The sequence below is a fragment of the Ambystoma mexicanum genome, chromosome 6p (genome assembly GCF_040938575.1).
Source record: "Ambystoma mexicanum isolate Mex_15411 chromosome 6p, UKY_AmexF1_1, whole genome shotgun sequence".
Taxonomy (NCBI): domain Eukaryota; kingdom Metazoa; phylum Chordata; class Amphibia; order Caudata; family Ambystomatidae; genus Ambystoma; species Ambystoma mexicanum.
In genome coordinates this window covers 894,651,211-894,675,606 of record NC_090935.1, presented here as the reverse complement: position 1 = coordinate 894,675,606, position 24,396 = coordinate 894,651,211, and the positions used below count along the sequence as shown (strand labels likewise).

Genomic DNA, 24,396 nt, shown 5'->3' with positions numbered 1-24,396 from the left:
CACATCGCATCTTTACCATCCCTGATGATGTTTAAAAATGCGTCCCTTTCCTCTCCTTCTTGGAGGCAGTCAGCCGCTGATGAAGCGCACTCCCAAAGGGTGTGGCTGAACCTAGCGAGCGTACAGGTCGCGTTAATAGACTTTAACGCCATGCTACAGGCAGAAAAAACCTTCTTAGCCATGGCATCATACTTTTTGTCATCCCTATCCTGCGGAGCAGTGGGGTATGCAGATGTGCTGCCTGATGAGGTTGCAGCCTGTACAACTAAGCTCTCAGGAGTAGGGTGTTTTGACAAATATTCAGGGTCAGAACTAGCCACCCTGTATTTTGTTGACAGTTTTTTATTTACTGCCGGGATAATTTCCGGCGTTTCCCAGTTTGTCAAAATCCTTCTCTGTAGAGCAGAGTGAAATGGAACCACAGGATCCTCCTGTGGGCCCTTGTCCAGTATGTCAGTGAGGTCATCCTGCTGAAAGGCAGGAGAAGGTGCAGACCAACCCATAAATTCTATGATTCTAGACATCAGAGCTCTATATGGAGTCTCCGCATGTTCTCCTGGGTCTGGTTTGATAAATTCTGCTTCAGGAGAAGTGTCCAAGCCACTAGCTTCCTGAAGTGCATCCTGAAGATTTTTTAATCCTCTTTCCTCAGAGGCGAAAGTCTCTGGCTCTGGTGATGTGGTCCTCTGTAAATCAATATCTTGGTCTGAATCCTCCCTTTCCTCAAAAATCGAGGTTAAAGGGGGATACTTTGGTTTTTGGAATGGTATAAACCCCATTTCCAATGCAGAAGGAGCCATCATCACAGGCCTTGAAAACGTCGATGTCGTCGACACCGACGTGAAAGTACTCGAAGGCGCCGTGAAAAGCGTCGAGAAATGTGTACTAGGCCTCGAGGAACTCGAAAGGATCGGAGTCCTGCTCGAGAACGACGTCGACGTTCTCGGCGTCGAGTCGGAGGTCTTTTGTCTAACCGTTGGCTGTGGAGTAGCCGTGGTTCTTTCCTTCACCGGCGTCGATATCGGCGTCGACGTCGGCGTCGACTCGATCGACTGATGCGCCGATGAATCCTTCGACAACGGCGTCGATGGCGCCGACCTCTGTTTCGAAGGAGTTTTCGACGATGGCGTCGATGATGCTTTATCTCCCGATGGCTCGAGGCGCTTTCGGGTTGACTTTTCCGCCGGGTACTGCGACTCGCGGCGTTTAGATTTTTTGGGTTTTTTACCCGGGGTATCACCCTCAGCTGTCTTCGAGGGGGACGAGGCCGCTTTCTCGAAGACGCTTAGCATCTTTTTCCTGAATTCCTCCCACTCAGCTTGCGAGCTGCGTTTTGTGGGGCAATGAACTCTCTCAGGAGAACTCGACGAAGATGACGAAGGGGATCTCCTACGTCTCTTCTTCGAGTGTCTCGATGTCGACGAGTGGTGGGAGCCACTTCGTGATCTAGAACGAGAGTGTTTTTTATGGTGAGGAGACGAACGTCTCGACTCTACCGAAGAAGCTTTCGAGGAAGTTAAAGTTGACCTACCTCTCTCGAGCTTCCCCCTACGCTCCTTCAAGGCTTTCGCCGTCATGGAAAGGCATTCCTCACACTCCGAACTCTGGTGCGTGATTCCCAGACACCACAAACAGACCCTGTGAGGGTCCGTCAACGACATTTTCTTCCCGCAGTCTCGGCACTTTTTGAAACCGGACCGAGGGGTCGTCGGGTCGGAGGAGGATGCCATCGATATCGAGGTTAGATATTATATCGAGAACTGAGCAACGGTGTTCCGAGGCACAACGAAGCGCGGAAAAACGGAACTGAGCAACGGACGCTGCGCGCGGCCTTTATAGGCAGGATGACGTCGACGTCGGCACGGAGGCCGTCGAGGGTCATCGACTCGGCGATCATCGACGCGCAGCGCCCTCTGGCGAAAAAATTTTCCGAGGCCAGCAAAGCTGAAGGATTTCTATCTAAGATAAGGAATACGTCGGAGGACACAATCCCTTCGAAGCAACAGTTTAAACTGACCTAAAAAAGCATTCTCTAAGCCAAAGAAGAGCAAATGTGAGAAGCACAAGTTGCTTACCCATGGTAACATTCTTTCGACCAGATGTTCCTCCCACATACTCATTTTATGATATTTCCATATCCATTCTCAGCGGCTTCGAAAATGTTTTCCAGCAGAGGTTGCTGCACATCGATGTCGGTCGATTAGATGTCCCTCAGAGGCTTCCGTCTCAATGTCGACGTTATTGATGGTATAAAGCGTGTGCAGCGACCGTTGGCTTCAGTTCTGGTTTTAACACATGTATAAGATAACCTACACCAGACAGTTACTTCTCCTGAAAGAGCGAAGACTGCAATCGCATGGAAAATTCTACTGTGGGACAGGTTGGGAGCGGCGATGAGGAATACGTGGGAGGAAAATCTAGTCGAATGAACGTTACCATGGGTAAGTAATTTGTTCTTCAAATGGCATGTGTAAGTATTCTTGGAGGAGGGAGTCAGAATTTTCAGACTCAATAATTTAGGAGTTCCTTCATAGGTCTGTGTGCACAGAATGTAGCACTACCTTTCCAAACAAACCTTCCCGGCTGGAGGAAGAGTCCAGCTTATAGTGTTTGGTAAAGATGTGCACAGACGACAGTGGCTGCTGCACAAATATACCCAAGTGGGACACCCCTCTGTAATGCAGAGAAGGTAGCTGTGCCCCTGGTAGTATGAGCTCTCAGAACCTCCAAGGGATCCTTACCTGCTAACCTGCAGCATTCAGTTATTCCCAAAATAATCCATCTTGACAAGGTTTGTTTTGAAATTGCCATACCGAACTTGTGGCCCGTGTAACCTACAAAAAGTTGATCATCGTGTCTTCTCTTCGGCATCCTGGAGATGTAAAATGTCAGTGCATGCCTAGGATCAAGCCTGTGTAATCTCTTCTCTTCCTTTCCAGGATGAGGAGGACAAAATGAAGGTAGAATTATTTTCTGAGTTAAATGGATTTCAGCTACAATCTTAGGCAAAAGGCTGGTTGCACCTTAAGGACCACCTTGCCCTTAGTTCACTCACTCTTCGGGCTGATGTAATGGCCACTAATAAGGTTAATAACCTTAAAAGACAGGTATGGATAGGCAGAAAAGGAGGCCACATTAGAAATCTGAATACTAGGTTGAGGTCCCAGGTTGGGAATCGAAAATGGGACTGGGGAAAATGCATTAGTCCTTTTAAGAATTGTATCACAAGGGGAATCTTGAAGAAAGATACCTCTTCAAAGGAGTGCTTAAGAATAGAGCGCTGCAAGATATCCCTTGATTGTACCAACCTGGAACCCCAAGTTGGCAAGGTCTAATAAGAATGGTAACACCATAGGTGTACTGAATAAACGGATCCACCTTCTTATCCCTGCACCAGCTGCAGAATTTGTTCCAACGGCTCGGGCGGTGTTTTTATTTTTCCTCCTCCTCCTCCTCCTCCTCCTGCTCCTCCTCCTGCTCCTCCTCCTGCTCCTCCTCCTGCTCCTCCTCCTGCTCCTCCTCCTCCTCCTCACAACAGGAGATCCAGAGCAACTGTTTGGGACCTGAAGGAGATCTGACATCCTGCCTGAGAATTGAGACCATGGAGTCCTGAGTGCCCACTGTAGAAATCTCATTCTCAGATGCACCTCTGGCACCAGAGAAATGCAGGATGCCATGAGGCCGAGCAACCTCAAAGTCGAAGGCCTGGAGACACTGGGCACTCTGGAATTTGGCGACCATCTGCAGAATGTCTTGAGCCCTCACTTCTGGCGGCGAGGCTTTTCCACAGGGATGCATCCAGGACTGCGCCAATCAATAGGAGTTTTTGAGATGGTATAATGCGAGACTTCTTGAAGTTGAGGGAGAAGCCCAGTCTGTGAAGGGAGGGAAAGGTGGAGCCGAGATGTTCAGGGTCTGTTTGGGGGAACTGGCCCTGATCACCCAATCCTCGAGGTAGGGGTAGACGTGAATTCCCCCCCTCTCCCGAGACTCGCTGCCACCACCGCCATTAACTTGGTGAGAACCCTCGGGCAGAGGTCAGCCCAAATGGCAGAACTCAAAACTGATAATGAGAGCTGGGAACGGTGAACCTCAGGCACTGTCTGTGCTTGCGATTGATTGGCACATGTAAGTAAGCATCCTGAAGGTCCAATGACACCATCCAGTCCTGAAGCTGGAGGGCCTGTAGGATCTGAGAAAGGGTAACCATCTTGAACTTGTGCTTGCTGAGGAACTTGTTCAAGTCTTATGTTCAAGATGGGTCTCAATCCTCTGTCCTTTTTTGGATTTAGAAAGTACGGGGGTGCCAACACTTGATCCTCTCCACTACAGGTACTGGTTCTATAGCATCTTTCTCTAGCAGGGTTAAGATTTCCTGCATATGGAGCGGATCTGGAACTTTGAAAGAGCGGTTCCCCAGTGGATGACTGAAGCCTTTTTAGAAAGGGAACGCAGTAACCCAGGCCAACTGTTTCCAATGCCCTTGCCTCTGAAGTAATGCCTCACCATTCTTTCAGATGCTTTGGGCATCTGCCTCCCACCGGGGTCTTGTGAACTAAGACCTCAGAGAGGTTTCGAGGCGGCTGGAGCAGTGGCTGATAGTAAAGCAGCCACTTCCTGGGCAGTTCTAGTACCTCTTCCCCGTCCACCACAGGGAAATCTTTTCTGACCTCTTCGATTGGACAGTCCTCTCCCCCTTCCAACTGAGGAGTAAAAACAAAAGGACCTACCCCTCCAAAGTGTGCCAGTGGGGTGGTTTTGTATCGGTCTAATAGCAGCACCAAGGGACTTTACTGCCGCTTTAGAGGTCTACAATTTCTCCAGGCTCTCATTAGCCTTGCTACCAAATAAATTTGTGCCAGCAAAGGGTATGTTAAGCAATCTGGATTGGACATCTGGAGCAAAACCAGACTTTAAACAGGCAAATCTGTGCATAACTGTACTAACCGCCATGGATCTGCTGATGCTGTCAGCAGTGTCGAGCCCTGTCTGGAGGGATTTGCACATTACATCTTTCCCATCCTTAACTAGATTTAAAAATCTAGTCTCTTTCCTCCCCTTCAGGGATATGATCAGCTGCCATCGATAAATATTCTCAAATAGCGCGAGTGAATCTGGCCGACGTGCACATAGCATTTGCTGACTTTAGGGCCATAATTCCCGCAGAGAAACTTTCTTGGCCCAAGCGTTCTAACGCTTGTCATCTGTCTGGGGGAATAAGTCAGGCATGCATTCTGTTTAGGAGGTTGATGTGGCAGCTTGTACCACAAAACTTTCAGGAGTGGGATGCTTTGTCAAGTAACTGGGGTCACTACTGGACGCCCTGTATTTTGATCTTCATTTTTTATTCACTGCCGGAACCAATTCCGGCGCCTCCCAATTTGTACTCGCTCTCCTTTGCAATAACACATGAAAAAGGAAGAATAGGATCCTCCTTAGGTCCCTTAATTAGGATGTCAGTTCTATCTTCATCTTCGTATATTGGTGTTGGTCTTTTCCACCCCATATAATGTACTACCCTAGACATTAAATGTCTATAAGACCATTCAGCATGGTCAGTAGGGTCCGGTTTCCCAAAGTCTAATTCTGTGGACACATCTAGTCCACTTGCATTTTGCAGAGACTCCAGTGCGTTTTTTATCCTCCATTCCTCTGAGATGAAAGGCTCAGGGACCCCAGGTGTTCCATACTGAAGACCAAAAGGTTGTGAATCATCCGAAGAATGTTGTGCTTTCTCATAAATCAAAGAAAGTGACTCAAAGAAGCCCTTTCTTGGTAATGGTGTACACACCTTTTCTGTGATCCTCGATGGCGTTGATGCTAGTGCCAAAATCTTAGACACAGTTGGCGTCAAAGCCTGCTCTGATTCAGCATCAAGGACCAGTCATGGTCCGATGAGTCTCGGCGCCGATTAATTCTTCCTAGAGGAAGATTGGTCTTGACTCGAGGGATCCTTCGCTGGCTCTCGAGGAGATTTTTCTTTGCCTTTCGGGCCCGAGGACACATGGTTGTTGCCCTTATCCTTTTTCTTGTTGAATATTTTGACCTGGGCATGGTTTTCATAAGTCTGAGGGAGTCAAGACTGCATTCTCAAAAACGTGCATATTTTTATTCTGAACTTCTCCCACTCAGCGGCAGAGGCTGATTTCGTTGGGCATTTAACCTATTCTGGGGAGGAACACGACAACGAAGTCGTCGATCTATTGTGCCTTTTCCTCCAACCTTGTGACGATAACGAGTGGCGTGATCTCGATCTCCGTTTACGACGAGGAGAAATATCTGAAGACACTTTTTTCGACGAGTCGTAGAAGGGAATTGCGACCTACCTGCTTCAAATTTTCCTCTTTGCTCTTTCAGGGATTTCGCCGTCATCGCTAGGCAGGCCTTACAGTCGAAGGTAGCGTGAGAGGAACCAAGGCACCACAGACACACCCGCTGGGGGTTCATAGGGGACATCCTCGCCCAACAATCTTGGCACTCCTTAAACCCTGATCTCGGAGTCAAAGATGCCGATGATGCATTTTCAAGACTTTACTTGAAGATTCTAGATAGGTAACCGAAGCGTACCGTAGTGATAACTTTAGCTGAAAAATGGAATGAAGCAAACAGTTGCGGCGTGCGCCTTGTACCATCGATGACGTAGACATCGAGACGGAGGCCTCCGAGGGACAGCGAGTCGACAGACATCGATGCGCAGCTCCCTCTGCTGGAAAAGATTTCCAAAGCAGCTGAAACTGCATATGGAAATATAAGATGAGGAATATGTGGGAGGACACAATCCACTCGAAAAAGTTCAGCATTTGGATGATCAAAGAGTGGGAAAACAAAAGTGGCAGGAAAGCTGCCTTCCTGATGGAAAGTATTCAGGAGGAAAGGAGCATAACCTAAATTGCATATTGCAATCACAAGTGTGGAAACAGAACCCATGTGTTTCAGGTCTTACCAGAAGTAGTAGTCAAAACTGAGGTTGTGGAGGAAAGTCAAGAGACTTTGTTGAGTTGTTCTCTACCACAGAAGTACCTTTAGTATTGTTAGAGGTTTTCATTGGTCCTTGCAGGTGAGCATGTAGTGTAAACCTGGCAGATGAGTGAACCAGGTAAAGTTTCTGACGTACTGTTTTGTGCTTAAAGACTGAAGAAGGCATGACCACAGAAGTATGTTGTTAACTGTTGTGGAATCATCCTGACAAAAGCATTTTGTTGATACAACTGTGGAAGCATTCTTGTTTTTCTAAGAAGTTGTGATGAACTCTCTACTTTAAGTGTGGAGATAAAGACTACCATGTTTATATGGAACAGAACTTAATTTCTGTTATATTTGAATTGCCATTCATTACCTTGTTAACTTTGTTGTATGTAAGTATAAGTGTGAGTGAAAGATTTATTTTGTTAGAGTATTTTAGTTTATTTTGATAGGCAAGGGTAGGCATAATGAAGCGTTTGTCAAACCCCTTTTTGAGTTAATAAAAATTGCATCTTATGAAAAACCTCTACAAAGTTGTGCCCCCCTTTTTCTGACTCCTCCCACAAGGTACTGCTGAAGATTTGACACAGGGTCAGAGGTGTTTCTGATGGCGCTGGTGTGGCCAAAGTGCTCTTGGTACACAGGAGAAGCCTGGTTCATTTGTTATGGTTTGACCATCAATGTGTACTTAATCAACAGTAGTTTATACACCTTTGTCATAGGGAACTGTTAACAATTTGTTATTGTGTTTCTGCGTGTTGTCAGATATTGGGTTAGTACAGACGTTACATATGTTTTGTAATGCTACAGATTACTGGTTTGGCACATATCATTACAGTTAAAACTTACAATCATGAAGTCATTTAACATTATGGCATTTGCCTGGGATACAATGTCATCTTATGTGTGAAAGGCTGGTATTCCTCATTGTAGTTAAGCAGCTTAAATTCGATCGTGACCCTGCCCCAATCCAAAAGGGTCACGATCGAACTTAAGCTGCTTCATTACAAGCCAACTACAATGATGAGGACACCAGTAGTCTAACATAACAAAACGTATGTAACGTCTGTATTAACATTATCTGACAACACGCAGAAACACAATAACAAACTGTTAAGCAACAGTTCCCTATCAAAAGGGTGTATAAGAAACTGTTACCCAACTACAACTTGATGGTCAAACAACTGTAACAAATGCATCAAGCTTCTCCTGTCCACAACAACTTTACTGTATTATGCAATGCCTGATAAAGCCTGATAAAGGGAGAAACATTAGCACGTGCCACCACCAGGTTAACGTGGGCTCAAAAAACAGGCATCTAACAAGGCCTAAACACCACTTTGGACTGGTCAAAAGTACCTATAGTTACTAAAGGAACTTACAATAAATGCCAAAACACTTGGATATATAAAACCTTTGTATTGTCTTAAATCCTAGTGCAGCACTTTGCCCAACTGCTGCTTCCACACTGCTTCTCTTTCTCGGCTGACTAAAGTGAATATCAGTCCCAGTTAGGCCACTGCAGCAAGGATACAGCTATATTTGCTATATCAACCCACTTGATTCAGAGTGGCGCACAGGCACAATATTCACTTTACCTTCCTAATGCTCTTGGTACACTTCTTCTCGACCTGGCTACGGCTCCGGGATGGTTCCTACCCTCATGCTTGTGCCCACTCTGAATGGTCTGACTGGGGAGCGGGGGGGGGGGGGTTTGGAGGTTGAGAGGCATGTAATACAGACATGGCTTAACTCCACAATTGGCGCTAGCAATTCAGAAGTCCAGGCATCCCCCACTGGAAAAACTTTGCAAGGTGGTGCACTAGGAAGTCGGTGCGTGCCCTGGAATGTTCCGTACCTTTGATTTTGCAGTTTCTGCAGGACTGATGGGACCTGGGTCTCGCTGTGTCCTCTTAGGGCCCAGTGGGCGGCAATATAGGCTCTCAGGGAGCCCTGGGTTCTCCATTCCGGGTGTGAGCCATTGGTCTACCGAATGTTAAAATGTTCTCTAGTCGAAACCCATGGTGTGCGCTGGAGTTCCTCCTTGGGACATTCCCTTGGTTTTGCGTGCTTTGCAGTAATCTCCCTTTAAACCTGTGGAGTCAACTTCAAGATGGCCGCCGTGGAGGGAGGACGTGCGTGAGCTGAGCTCCGTCTCCCCTCCCGCGCCACAGTAGCAGCTGGAAGCATCCGACTCACATGAGGTTTGAGTTGGGCCCCCCTACTGCACTCGCAGGCCCTCATCGAGGCAGGAGCCGAGCGGCCCCCCTCCCAGGCCCCCCCGGGCGCATCACACCGAGGGCGGACACATCAAGACGCGGGAGGCCTACCGCTGAGAACTCCACCCGGCACATCCTCGGAAGGCGCCGCTCGAACTACCCCCACCGACACATTTGCCGTCGGAGACGGTTTACGGACCTGGTGCGCCGGCGGTGACCAGCGACGCATCCCGCAAAGCAAGACCCGGGGGAGGATCTACCTGCCCTGGTGGAGGAACTGTGGCTCGGGGAGCATTGTAAGCTCGAGCCAGGTGGAGGCAAAGACATGGCGGCCCCCCCCACCACAGAAGAGCAGACCTGGGACTCGGGGGGCGCGATCCGCTCGAGCCGACCGGGAAGAAATATAGCAGCGATGCCCTCCTCGGGGCAGAGGCGCAGTCAAGGGCCCTGGGAGCACCATCGGCACGGGCCGGGTTGCGCACCCGCGTGGCCTATACACCGCGATTGGAGAAGAGGCGGGGATCGGGGCAGAGGGCACCTCTCGCCGCTAGAAGCAGCCGGTGAGGGGCAAGGGCCAGCCAACAGTGTGAAGGATCGCCGGCCCCAGCGGGTGAGTCACGAACTTTCGAGAAGCTGCCGTACTACTCTTGGGCCCGCGGACACGACGGGCCTGCACTGCTTTCTCCCCCCCCCCCTACTACAGGGGTCGGCCAACTCAACAGCCTAGGATACTGCCGAAAGGAAGCGGGGAGAGAGCCTTCCCCACATAATCTAAGCCCACACGGCAAGCAACTTAATCTAACACGAGGCAACCAGACAGCGTAAAATCGCTACGTCCCAGATGTCACAGACAAGAGGGAAGCTCAAAAGACGAGCCCCTCGTCCCATACGCAGAAGCAGGACCAGAATCTGGTCCACCTTTGGGGGGGTGGGTGGAGGACAAGGCGAACCCGTACAAGGCCGCACCGCACAAGACATCGAGGGGCGCCCAGGAAACAGACGTTCCCCACGGCGAGATGGCCACGAAGTAGGACTTGAAATCGTGGTTTGGGGAATTTCAGCTGCAATTTATGGACTCCATGAACGCGCATCTGGATACCATGAAGAACGAATTTAAATCAGCCCTCCAGGAATTAAGAACAGAGGTTGATGGACTGGGTGAGAGGGCAATGGACCATATCCGGATGAATGGAGAGGAGGTACAATTTTATCAGGATATTGCATTATCAACGCTCCAGAAAAGAAGGGACATGGCCCAAATCACTAAAGAACTCACCACGCGTCAAATTAGGTACAAGTGGACTTTTCCATTTGGTCTACTATTCTCCTGGGATGGCGTGCAAAAGAGGCAACCAGACAGCGTAAAATCGCTACGTCCCAAATGTCACAGACAAGAGGGAAGCTCAAAAGACGAGCCCCTCGTCCCATACGCAGAAGCAGGACCAGAATCTGGTCCACCTTTGGGGGGGGGGGGTGGAGGACAAGGCGAACCCGTACAAGGCCGCACCGCACAAGACATCGAGGGGCGCCCAGGAAACAGACGTTCCCCACGGCGAGATGGCCACGAAGGAGGACTTGAAATCGTGGTTTGGGGAATTTCAGCTGCAATTTATGGACTCCATGAACGCGCATCTGGATACCATGAAGAACGAATTTAAATCAGCCCTCCAGGAATTAAGAACAGAGGTTGATGGACTGGGTGAGAGGGCAATGGACCATATCCGGATGAATGGAGAGGAGGTACAATTTTATCAGGATATTGCATTATCAACGCTCCAGAAAAGAAGGGACATGGCCCAAATCACTAAAGAACTCACCACGCGTCAAATTAGGTACAAGTGGACTTTTCCATTTGGTCTACTATTCTCCTGGGATGGCGTGCAAAAGAGGCAACCAGACAGCGTAAAATCGCTACGTCCCAAATGTCACAGACAAGAGGGAAGCTCAAAAGACGAGCCCCTCGTCCCATACGCAGAAGCAGGACCAGAATCTGGTCCACCTTTGGGGGGGGGGGGACAAGGCGAACCCGGACAAGGCCGCACCGCACAAGACATCGAGGGGCGCCCAGGAAACAGAAGTTCCCCACGGCGAGATGGCCACGAAGGAGGACTTGAAATCGTGGTTTGGGGAATTTCAGCTGCAATTTATGGACTCCATGAACGCGCATCTGGATACCATGAAGAACAAATTTAAATCAGCCCTCCAGGAATTAAGAACAGAGGTTGATGGACTGGGTGAGAGGACGGACACTGGAGAGGGTGGTGCAGAACATGGAGGAAGAATCCCAACAAGTGGCAGAATTGCAGGAACAACTGACCCGTCTGACGCATAATCTTGAGATTCAATGCGAAGATTTAGAAAATAGATCGCGCAGGTCCAACATCAGGATCAAAAACATGCAGAGTCGGTCGAGGACAAAGATCTCAAATCGGCGGTGCAACAAGACTTCCTTGACATCCTTGACCTGCAGGGGGAAGAAGAAATACCGATCGATCGAATTCATAGAGTGGGCCCAAGGAGAACGAAAACTCAAGGCAACCGCCCCCGGGACGTACTGGTGGCTCTCACACGGTACGCACAGAAGGAGCAGATACTACAAAAGACCAGTGCAATGGACCATATCCGGATGAATGGAGAGGAGGTACAATTTTATCAGGATATTGCATTATCAACGCTCCAGAAAAGAAGGGACATGGCCCAAATCACTAAAGAACTCACCACGCGTCAAATTAGGTACAAGTGGACTTTTCCATTTGGTCTACTATTCTCCTGGGATGGCGTTCAAAAGAGGATAACAACTAAAGAAGAAGGTCTGACTATCCTAAATTTACAGGAGCTGGATGACGACTACTCACAGGCAAACGGTACGTCCCCACTCCCGAGGAAAATCAGGGGGGAGTGGAAAACGATGAACAAAAGGGTGCGGCGCCCTAGTAAAAGGAAATAAAAGCCGACGAAGGGCAGAATTGGTTGAGCAGGAAGCATGAGTAGGAGGTACGCAAGAAGTCCAGAATATGGAGGCAAGAAATGTGAGTCAGATACAAAAGGTGTCGGGAGGGGAGGGGAGTGAAGACCTGGAGTCACTGAAGTCACGTGGAAGGGTTTAGGATTCCCTTCAAAGTTTTCCCTGAGAATGTTAGAGGGTATGAAGCACAAGGCGACACGCCTGAGCACTAATAGGAAATCATGCCATCCTCAGGGCTGTTGGGGGAGGGAGGAGGTAAACGCGCCAGTTGGGGTTTGCGCAAGTGTTGGGGGGAGAAGGGGTGTTGGGGACTGGGGGAAAAGCGAGCATAACTCAAATATGATGAGCGGGAGAAGGGAGCATAGGATAAGCCTGATATCACGCACATATCAATGGGGATAAAGATCTTGACACACAACGTCAGAGGCCTCAATTACCCAGTTAAGCGAAAAAAAGTGGAAAACTCCATTAGGCAAGGCTCATATGATGTAGTAATGCTCCAGGAAACGCATATTAGAGATCGGGACAAGTAGAAGGTGCGTCTCAAGGGCTTCAATCAAATATTTCAGGCGAACGCACAGGATAAGAAAGCAGGAGTTCTTATAGCGATCAAAAACTCCCTACATGCACAGGTTAAGTCTTCATGGAGAGACACACAGGGAAGATGCCTAATATTAACCCTAACGATCGAAGGCAGAACCCTCACTTTGGCCACAGTATACGTACCAAACACAGGGCAGGAGGGCTACCTGAGGGACATCTTGAATAGAATATAACAGCTAGCGGAAGGGGACATCATTGTGGGCGGGGATTTCAACATGGCGTGGGACCCATCCTTAGATGGATCGGGACCCAGACAGCGAGATCAAGGCACCCCATCCAAAAATTTGAAGCAGAAATTTACATGTCTAGGGCTGACAGACGCATGGAGGAACGGCAACCCCACACAGAAAACCTTCTCTTATTACTCACATGTACACGGCACAGCTTCTAGAATAGATCACCTATGGGTCTCGGCCGGGCTTCTGGGTAGGATAAAACGAATCGAGATGGAACCCATCACACTCTCGGACCACGGTCCGCTGTGGGCAGATATTGTCTGGTCTAGACATGGCCACCGGTTATGGAACTGGCGCCTCCCAGAGGACATCATTAGAGATCCGGTGATGAGCCAGACGTTAAGAGAACACATCCTAGAATACATGGCCATTAATAATCTCCCTGGAACGAATATGAACACACTGTGGGACGCCCATAAGGCGGTCATTAGGGGACACCCCATTGCGCTTAAATCTCAGAAAGAGAAGGCGCACCGCCAGTGGGAAAACGAACTAGAAAGGCAAATCGGGGCGATTCAGACTGAGCTGATTCAGATGCCCACCAGGAAACTCATGCGAACGATGAGACATGTCCAGGGGCAACTGGAAACCCTCAGAACGAAAAGAGCAGAAAGGGCACTACTCTACACGAAACATTGGTACTATGTTAAGGCCAACAAAGCAGATAGACTCCTGGCAAGACAAATGAGAGGGAAACAGCAGGCCCAGACAATACGAGCTCTAAAAGAGGAATCAGGCCAACTTAGAACACAAACGGAAGAGATAGGAAGAATTCTGGTCAGATACTTCCAGACGCTATACTCCTCTGACTCTCCGAGGGAGGACCAGCAAGATGCCTTCTTGGCTGGGACTCACCTACCCGGATTGACGGCAGTAGATAGACAGGCCTTAGATAGGAACATCACCATAGAAGAAGTCTATGCAGCAATACAATCCCTCCCGAATAATAAAGCCCCGGGCCCGGACGGATATACCGCCATTTATTATAAGACACATAAGGATATACTAGCCCCTATACTTACATCTCTGTTTAATACATTTGGGGAGAAGGGGGATCTGACACGGTCTATGAACGAGGCCAAACTCCTTGTCTTCCATAAAAAGGGAAAGGATGAGCAACTTCCCGCCTCATACCGCCCGATAGCCTTAATCAATCTGGACGCTAAATTGTACACGAAGATCCTGGCGACTAGATTGGGCCCAGTACTTCCCAGGATAATCCACCAAGACCAGTCAGGATTCGTACCAAACCGCCAGACTCACGATAATATTAGAAGAATCCTACATCTCGTTGAAAAGATAGGCATCAAACAAACCCCCGCTGCATTGGTAGCTCTAGACGCCAAAAAGGCATTTGCCCGAGTAGAGTGGTCTTTTCTATTCCGGGTTCTCCAGAAGGTGGGGTTGGGCAAAAGTTTTATAGATAAGGTTAGAGCCAACTATAACTCCCAGTCTATGAGAATAGCGGTGAACGGTGGGATATCGGAGGTAGTGTACCTACGGAGAGGGACGAAGCAAGGGTGCCCGCTTTCCCCCCTTCTATACGCCATATACCTGGAACCTCTCTTAGCAAGAATAAGGGACTTGTCAGCGGTGCAGGGAATAGAGATGGCGGGGCAGGCCCATAAGGCGGTGGCCTATGCTGACAACATGTTAGTAGCCTTAGGAGACCCAGAGAAGTCCCTCCCACATCTAATGGGAATAATGGAACGATTTGGAGAGATTTCAGGGTTAAAAATAAATAGGCAAAAATCAGAGGTGCTGATACTGGCCGGAAATGGAGAAAGAATCGCCTCAGTGGCTACAGACTGTCAATTGAAAATGGCCTCCGCGGGCGTCGGTTATTTAGGAATTACCCTCACAGACCATGTAAATAAATTATATTCCCACAATTATCCGCAAACTCTAGAAAGGGTCAGGAAGGACCTGTTAAAAAGGAACCCCCTAGCGATCTCCTGGTGGGGTAGAATTACGGCTGTGAAAATGACAATTCTCCCCAAGTTAATGTACCTATTCCAGGCGCTCCCGATAAGACCCCCCCCAGGCCTTCTTCAAAGCACTAAGGAAGGCGGTCTCCAAGTACGTCTGGAAAAACAAGGCTCCAAGAATTTCAAATGTGGTATTAAACAGCTCAGAGAACGGAGGGGGGATGTGCCATGCCACATTTAAAAAAATATTACGAAGCGGCCCAACTCTGGGTCATGAGGGATTGGATATCGGAACAGGGGGAGAAAAATTTGGGAGAAGCAGGACAGAGCGGTGGCGACTGCATCCACCAGGCCAGGCACATGTTATGGCTCAACAAACGATTCCGACATGCAAACACCAACATTAGCGTAATAATGAAGTCGGCATTGGAGATATGGGACGCAGCCACGACAAACGAAACCTTAACCAAGGACCCTGCCCCGTTCATGCCAATGTTTGGAAATCCCGAATTCCCCCCGGGATTGGACAAGGGTGCGTTCAGCAAATGGGAGGAAGGGGGGTGCAAGATGGTGGGTGATATGCAACAGAGCCAACAGATCAGATCATTCGAAGACTGCAAAACACTTTTGAACTTAACACTGAAAGATCGATACAAGTACGAACAGATACATCACTGGATCAGCACTCCACGCATGAAAGAAGCGATGACCAGGGACTTGACCCCCTTTAAGAACTACATCATGACGCATTCTGGATCTAAAAAATTTGTTTCCACCACGTACAAATTTATTAATGCCCTAAAGGAACCTACCACTTGGCAATACATGAAAAAATGGGAGAAAACTCTAGGCTACGCACTCTCCAAAGAAAGGTGGGAACACCTATGGGGCATGATACCAAAACTGACAAGAGCCATCCAAATGAGAGAAATGTGGGTGAAGATGATGGTGCAATGGCACTACACAGCGGAGAGACTGGACACAATGTTTGCGGCCTCCCCGAACATCTGTTGGAGAAAATGTGGTGGGCGGGGAGATTGGAAACATATCTGGTGGGATTGCCATAAAATACGCCAATACTGGGGGGAGATTAAAACTCACATGATTGGAATGTTCCTGGGAACAGAGCATTTGGGAGAGGAAATATGGCTAGGGGGCTTCTGGGATCCGCCAGACAAAACGCTAAACACTCCCCAGAAAATAAATTTTATGGGCCTCCTAATAGGTGCATGGCTGGAAATCGCTAAAAACTGGAAGCACGATTCCCCACCATTGGCGATAGATTAGTCACGAAGGGTGTGGCCACATCTGGCTCTTGAGCTAATAACTTATAACATCCAAGGGGATCATGGGAAATTCAGAGAGGACTGGGGAAAGGTACTGGAATTTCTTCAAAAGGAATATAAAGAACAATGGTGCCCTCACAATATAAGGATATTGGATTTATTTACGTGAATGACAAATGATCTTCCGTTGAACAATGAATACAGACTGAGATATGAAGCTCGGGGGCGAGGGGGAGGTTTTCTATATGTTATGTTAACAGAAACTAAATAAAAACATGTTTGAATGAGAAATGATCTTCCATTGAACAATGAATACAGACTGAGATATGAAGCTCGGGGGGCTGGGGGGGAGGTTTTCTATATGTTGTTATGCTAACAGAAACTAAATAAAAACATGTTTAAAAAAAAAAACCTGTGGAGTCTATCGATATCAAATTTCTCACGTGTGGGCATTACTCCGGTAAAGAAGGTTGAGTGAAATTGAAGCACTGTTGTGCCCGGCTCAGTTTCTGCAAGTTTTCCCGAATTCTCTGGTTCAATGTGATCAGAGTTTCCTTCCTAGCGTCCTTTTCAAAGCACAGGATATGGTGCGGCCATTTTTTTTTTCCCCAATCCCAACTCGCCCGATTAAGAGCAGTGGCATGAACTGGACGTGAAAAGGTCGGCCTTGGCAAACCGAGACACAACAGTGTCTTTTGACAGTCAAACAGTCTGCTTGGGATATTTGGGGGTCCGAAGCCTGGCTTGAAGGCATCAGTGCCTACAATTAGCCGTGGGATTAGGTGGGCCATTGATTTAGCCTATTCTAGGGTGTAGGTTTCTTTGCCAGCTGCTGTTTAGGGTCGCTCTACAAGAGGCATGGTGGCATCTTGGGCGGAGGCAAGGGGAGTGCTGATTCAGGAAGGGCATCTACCTAGGGCAACCTCAATAAGTTTACCAGACACAATTGCCTCATTGTGCACGTGAAAGGGTCTTAAGTGTCGGAAGTGCGAGCCAGGGGTGATTTGTTGCAGTGTTCTGAAATAAAGTTGGTGATGGGGTGTTGCAACGGCGCACTATTTGGTCTAATGTTTTTGAGTTCATGGATCACTTTTTCACCACTGTCTTTGGTATGCCTCACAAGTAAGTATTGGGACAAGGAGGAGGGACGTGGTGGCGTCCTGGTTACTCATCAGTAATCTATTACTCCTAGTCCTACTCTTCCTCGTCACCGTACTTCCGAACCTCCTTGCCCGCCCTGGTGCGCGTGAAATACCTTCCATGATATCTTAGGGGGTATTGAAACTAACATGTTGTGGGGAACGGGGAGTATTGTACGTTCTGGAGTAGTGGAGCAGGCATGGGTGATGGTTAAAAGATGGAAGCGATTCCTGGTATGGAGGTCAGGACCTTTCAAGTACTGTGACGAGGAAGAGTTTGGCTGGGAGTAATGAAGATTACCAATAAGTTAGCCGGTCATTTTCTTACTGCAGATCAGCAGTGATGTCACAGCTAGCCTGTAATAAGAACATAATTGACAGGGTTTTATATGGGTATTGCATGCTGCCCATGTAGACTATCCCACTTTTGTATAGCGCTTTATCCTGGATTCCTCACACTGCTAAGCGCACAAGCAAAATACAAAACTGTGCAGGCTCCCCAGATATGTCTGAAGCTGCAAACGCAGGCTTCTACATACCAAGTGGCAAAACACTCAAATCCGATTTGGAATGTTGAAACATTATTCACATGGCAGAACGGTGCAATAAAGACATCGCAAAGTTTCGAGCTAACAGCGAAAAAGTGAAGGATATGAAACACATAATTAGGATTTGCAAATGACAAAAAAGGAGACCATATATTTAAAAATTGCCGTTATGCAGATCATTTCCCGGATGCTTGGAAAAAGGTAGCCAGTCTCGAAAAGCTTCCAACACAATATTCTTTCATGGTCTCTGTAACCCTTTTATAGCAGGGCTTCGAGTGGGCTAGGACTAGCCTGGGCTCAGCCCCTGCAGTCTCCCAAAAACTTGATCGAGCCGGGGGTCACATTACCCCAGTCAGCCCAGACAACCACCATTTACTTTCCATGCACGGAATCAAACCTGCGCATTGCCGGCGACTGCCCAGTGTCACGTTGCACTGTGCTAGTACTTAGTTGGTGGATTTCGTTTGTTTCATTCTCATACTGCTCGACACATGAAGCCCATAACAGGTTGTGTGTGTTAAAGCAGTCGAATTGTGCACCTATGAAACAGCACAGTGTGCTGCAACACTGGTTAGTCAGCGTCAGGGTTCGGATTGGAATCCATAGCACAGGACACTTCAGGCCACGCTCATAATGTAGGCCACACCCAGTCGTTGCATCCCCCGCCCCCTCTATATTTCTCACCCCACTTAAAGCACTGTCTTTTAGCATGTTTCCCCAAACATCATGTGTTGCTTCCACAAGTGCGCTGTACTTTGGGCATTTCATTTCGTTCTCTCTGCCGTTCGAGTGTTTCTTCCGTGGCTGCGTGGCAATGCTTTTCAAGCAAAACGTACTTAACATGTTTTGCCTCCTGACCTTACTCTTTGGTGACGCTGTGTGTGTGTCCGACTGCAAAAAACATGACGGCGTCATGCGATAACAATGACAGGTAATTTCCTACATAGTGAAATGGCAACAGATTCCTCAAATTTGCAACGGGACTCATAGCTAATTGAACGTCTTAATGCTCTACTTTGATGCCCTTAATTGTAAAATATTTGGACCTGAAAAGCTCACCCCGCCACCCGCACCCTAATGGAGAGCACCAACATTACAAATAATGCAAGTTACCAAAAAATCGTATTTAGGACTACAAGGTAGGAAAAATGATTGAATGTAATCACCTGATAAAGAAGAACACCAACCACAGCCAGAGATTACCTTGAATGCTGTGTTGCACTAGAAGTAGTGGAGGGTGGGGATTTATTTCACTGGACACGTGTACATTTTTCCCTCTAATGAGCAAGAGTAAATCGTGGGATCCCATCCTCCCCCCGAAAAAACCAAGAGGGTTTGGGGAGAAAGATCGGTCTTCTACAATTATTCTTACAATAATTGGTTAAAATGGTGCATTTCGGAGCACACTTAAAACTTGTGGAAAATTGGATAAAAGGCCGTACAATTTGCAATCAGCTTTGTAAGAGAACACACGAAAAAAGGGCTACAGATGCCAGGTCATCCACAGTACTCAGAAACATTGCCATACCTGTGCACACAATATATACCAGCATGACACTATAAATCCCAATGTCATGCCTCCACCTACAAAATGATCCAGCACTGTGTAAAGGTAAAGTATCCCCAAGTCATCCAAAGGTAATGAAAAAGTAGTCAAAACTAAAGTGCACACATTGCAACCAAAAAAAAGGCTTTATTTGCAAATATAGGCTGGGAGAATCAGACAGCTCTGTGGAACTGAAGAGAAAGGAAAAAGATCAACACACCCACTGGGGGCTACAATATTTAGAGCAAGAAACTGTAAAATTAACATGTTCTTCAAATGCAACATTCAATCTAATAGTAATATTTCCATTGGCTATTCATCATTGAGGCCTTAAAGAACACTATACATTAAACAATATAATTGCAGGTTTCATTTCTCTGACATCAAAATACCACCCCTCAAACATAGAACAAAATATATCATTTTAATTGGTTGGTATACTTCATGATGAAATGGATTAAAAAAAGCTCTACCCTAATTGTACAGCGACACCTGAAAGGAAGGCATGCTATCAACAGTAAGACAAGACACATGTGTCCACAGTTCAAGGGCGTTTATTGAACTTTCACAAAAGGGTGATTAAATGCCTATCTAAATCTACAGATGGGAGCAAGCTACAACCATCAAATAATAACGCAGTCCTAGTGGAGTCTTGTCAAATTAAAAGGGCCTATACTAAAAAAAAAAAACTATTGCCAATCCTTACCACTAATTTACAAATAATGTGTGGCGATATTCAAGAAAAAGAAAGAAGTGTTCACAAAATGATAAATCAGAATATTCGGGCCGTTGGCCTCATTCAGCACAGGGCAAGGCGGTCCGAGCAAAGCACACATGCTGGCTTCTGCGGCACGAGGATATCGTTCCATTTTCACAGTTCAGGACCTTCTGTGTCCAAGCTTCTTTACTTAAGTAACTTGACTCAGAGGGTCTGGTATAGAAAAATTTAATTTTCCTTTTCCAGTATTCAATTTGGGTGTTCCCCCCTGGAGCCCCCTCTTCCGGGCTCTGATACCCTTCTTTCACTCAATTAGTCTCCCTCACCCGGGCTCGGACCAGTTGTGATGTACTATAAACTTTCAAAGACCTTTGAATGTACACAGGGTTAGCTTGATCCGTTGAATGACCACTTCGATATCAATATTCCTTTTCTCACACTCAGCATCAGTTGGATACCTAACAGACTTTCGAATGAGCGACCACGTGGAGCTGGACCACTCTGTGTATGGTATCTTATCTTGGTCTGGCAAAGTTTCAATTATAAAGTTCAACTACTCCTTTGGTTTCCAATAATGTTTGCGTCGCTCATCACAAACGCCTCACACACTGTTCTCTTTATACAATGTTGCCGCTTGCAACCTTGTTTCAAAACACAAGCTGGTTTGGCATCAGTCTCTCCGACTCGCCGGCTGTGCTCCCTTTTCTGATGCCGCTTTGTTGTAGGAGCTAAGGACAGTACCACAGCAGAAATCGCTCCTCCCCGCCTGGGTTATCAACGCGGGATAGCCCTGGGTACCTCCGACCCACTGCGCAGGTTTTATCAGCTTAGTTCCTGGTCTTCGGTTTCTTACTTTCCAAGGTTCACTAAAATAATGGTCTTCAGAGGTCAAGGGTACTTCTCTCCTTACAACCCTCTCTGGTCTCGCCGTCTTCTCCTTGTATTAACCTGCCATCTTGGAACTGCTGTTTCCTCGTGTGTTTTGCCTTGCTTCCCGTGTGCTTCCGTGCTCCGCCTTTTATCCCTATGGGGAAGAGAAATGGAGGTCGGGTGTGCGTTGTCACGGTGTGGTGCCTGACTCTGCCCAATCTCATTAGCAGGACAGGCTCGCAGGAGGAAGCCAGAGGTATCTGGGTCGTGGAATGAAAAGGGGCGATTATGGGAACTGTAGTGTTTTATAAAAGCAGACTGGGAGTTCGGAAATAATAGTCAGAGGAACGGGGAGAAGAATGAGTGGGATAGTAGGTGTTCTAGTATCCCTGAGTAGACAGAAAAGTAGTTGCATCAGAGAGACTATGGAAGGTATATTGCGAAATAGGATGGATCTCATGTTTTTCTCCCTTGTTTTGATTGTCCTCTCTTCCTTTCAATGGATGTTAATTTCAACGGGGAGAGGTCGGGTAGATTGTCAAGCGGTCTGGTAGGGATGGTTGGGATGAGGTTGAGGTAGAGGTAGTAACAGCATCCTACAAAAGCTGGGGGTGACATTGGGCAAGGACATTAGAATAGAGGAGGGGGGGGGCAAACACCCTCTCTCACCGAATGGTGTTCTCTTTTGGCATTCTTCCCGAGCTTTCCACTCAGCTCGGCAGAAAGGGGGAAACGCCCCTGGGTTTTTCACACACCTGAGCAGTACCATCCCACAGAGACAAACCAAATCATAGTGAGTGGAAATCAGCGAGGTCAAAACTTAGTAGCAACCCATGGAACACCACAATCACCTCCTCACAAATTGCCCGCTTTGCTTTCTGCCCCTTGCACCTGCTCACTTTGCAACTCCCATCTTGATACATGTTGCCAACTCTGGAAGCAACCTCCTAGTTGATGAATACCTGCATGAAAAAACATGACCGAGGCTCTGCTCTTGGAAATGTATTTCTCTTATTTATTTGTTTTACCAAGGCACTTTACCACTGGACAAAGTGCCTTAAATATCAGGGAGGGGGGCTATGATCACATCCTAGTCCTGTGTTTTGCAATGCTGCTGCCTGAGCCTTCTCACATATCCTACTGTGTCCTTCTCAGTCATTATGTATTCATTTGTCCATCGTCTGAGAAGGCACCTGTTTCAGGCCCGAGAACTGCCTCCCTCGCAACAATTAGCAGAAAACTGTTCTGCATCCCTTTCCATCCCGACCTTGGTTGCTTGGAGCTTTCTGCCCAACGGGGGAAATAAAATTCAATGACCACAGCCCAAAGATGCGGCCTAGTACGCTAAAATGGCAAATTCTGCAGCCTTTAACAATGGCCTATTCTAACATGGCAGACCTCTTGCTCACTACAACAACTATATATAATAAAGCTCGATCTAAACATCCAAAGTAAATACAATCTACAGAGCCTTATCTAATAAAAGGAGTGGTGAAATCAATTTAAAGAAATACTTTGTCTGCTGCTTAGTAAAACACATGTGTAGCAGCTTGAAAACTCACTAGAAATGTGTCAAAACAACATCTATACTAAATTCAAGGTCACACTACAAAAAGCATGCGACAGCCACGTCACTACCAGGCGTCTAATGTCCTGCTAAATGCTTTATCACGGTATACTTGCGCATGCATTCAGGATGTTGGACTGGCATATTTACAACTGATCGACCACATGCCCCCACACAATAGTCGCTGTTCTGGCACTCAGCCCATGACGAGTAAAGCCTGCTTGCGGTTCCCGATTTGGGAACTACTTACTCCACCCACAATGCTTGCCGCTTGCACATGCGCTCCCAAACCTTACAGCCCAACGATACAGATTCTAAGTGATCCGACCATGGCTGATTTTGCCACGGCTGGAATGTTTGCACGAGAAAGGTGCAAACTACCAAAAGTTTGCACCTTTCTCACGAGAACACACTTACATACGACTGCTGTCCCCAGCAACACTCTGCTAACTATGCCACACAGTATAGTGAGTGGGGTGTTGCGGGAGACACCCCCGCAGCCTTTTTTTCTCTCCTTACCTGCAATGCTACCACCAAAGGTTTGAAGTTTTGGTGTTCGAACCTTTGGTGGTAGCATTTTTCGGTCGTTTGTATGGTCGGACCTTTTTTTTCGGTCCGATCGTACAACACCACAATACCTATGCCCTGCCCCAACGGTTCTCTCACTGCCCAGAAGCTACCGAAAACGCATCCCCCTTCACACCAAACAGTGGCTGCAGTCACAGCCATAACATACAGCTCCTACAACAACAAACTCCCAATTTGCTTGCATACTTGGCACAAGCATAAAGGGCTGCACTCGTTACAGCTCTTCCAGCCCCTTTCAGACACGTTCCTCACCCAGATGCAAAATGATCTGCAAATTCCTATGCCAACTGCGCAGAGGATCCAGAGACTCTGCTCCAGATTCCACAGCATTGCCTCCAAAACTGCACCTCCTAAGCTGCCAATTAGGAATTCCTCTGTTCGCACACATACACGCTGTATAACACATTGCCCTCAATCCACCTCTCCCAAAGTGCTAGTCCCACTGAAAATGAAGAATAGTACAGTACTACCTACTCGGCATAACGTCAAGCAGGACTTTGTCACCATCTGTCCCAGTTAATCCTTCCAAAATCGGCAGATGATGCAGTTACAAAGCACTGCAAGCATGCTAAACTCCTCCATCACTCCTCTATTAGCGCCACAGAGGACGCCCCAAAACTATATCTACCCACATCACTTCCACTCATTACCCCTCTATCTATCCACACCCAGAGAAACCATAATCCACCTAAAACTAGAACGAAGGATGCAACTTCACTAGCCAGCATAATTACCTTCTACAGAGACAACTCACACCTAGCTCACAGACAGCCACTCCCCCGCAAGTCACAAGCTGCCCCTCTCGCACCCAGTGCAGCCCCTCTCCCTCTACTAACTTGTGCCCTCATAAATGCACGCTCACAGCCAGCACCTGCATTGGACATCCACAACCTTATCACTAAACATCACCTTGACACCCTAGCCATCACAAAAACTTGGCTTCATGACACATGCGGCCCAGCACCATCCATAGCAATGCTTAGAAGTTACACTATTTTCAGGAATGACAGATCCACATCCAGAGGTGGTGGTGTCCCTTTCATAGCCAGAGAGGCACTTCCTTTAAGATGGTGCAACACATCCATCGAAGGCAACTCTGACCTCTTAACCATCAAATTTACACCTTCACCTACCTGCACCATCACCATCCACCTCATCTACCGGCCACTCGGCCCCATTCAAAATGTCCAGTCAAGTCTCCTTCATACTCTCCAGGACAA

The 24,396-nt window shown here is 47.6% G+C and overlaps 1 protein-coding gene across 2 annotated transcripts in view; it reads right to left on the bottom strand.

Annotated features, from left to right (window-relative positions):
- Positions 1-24,396, bottom strand: part of PGGT1B (protein geranylgeranyltransferase type I subunit beta) — a 605,666-nt gene that overhangs the window by 475,236 nt on the left and 106,034 nt on the right. The gene's annotated exons all lie outside the window — the stretch shown is intronic.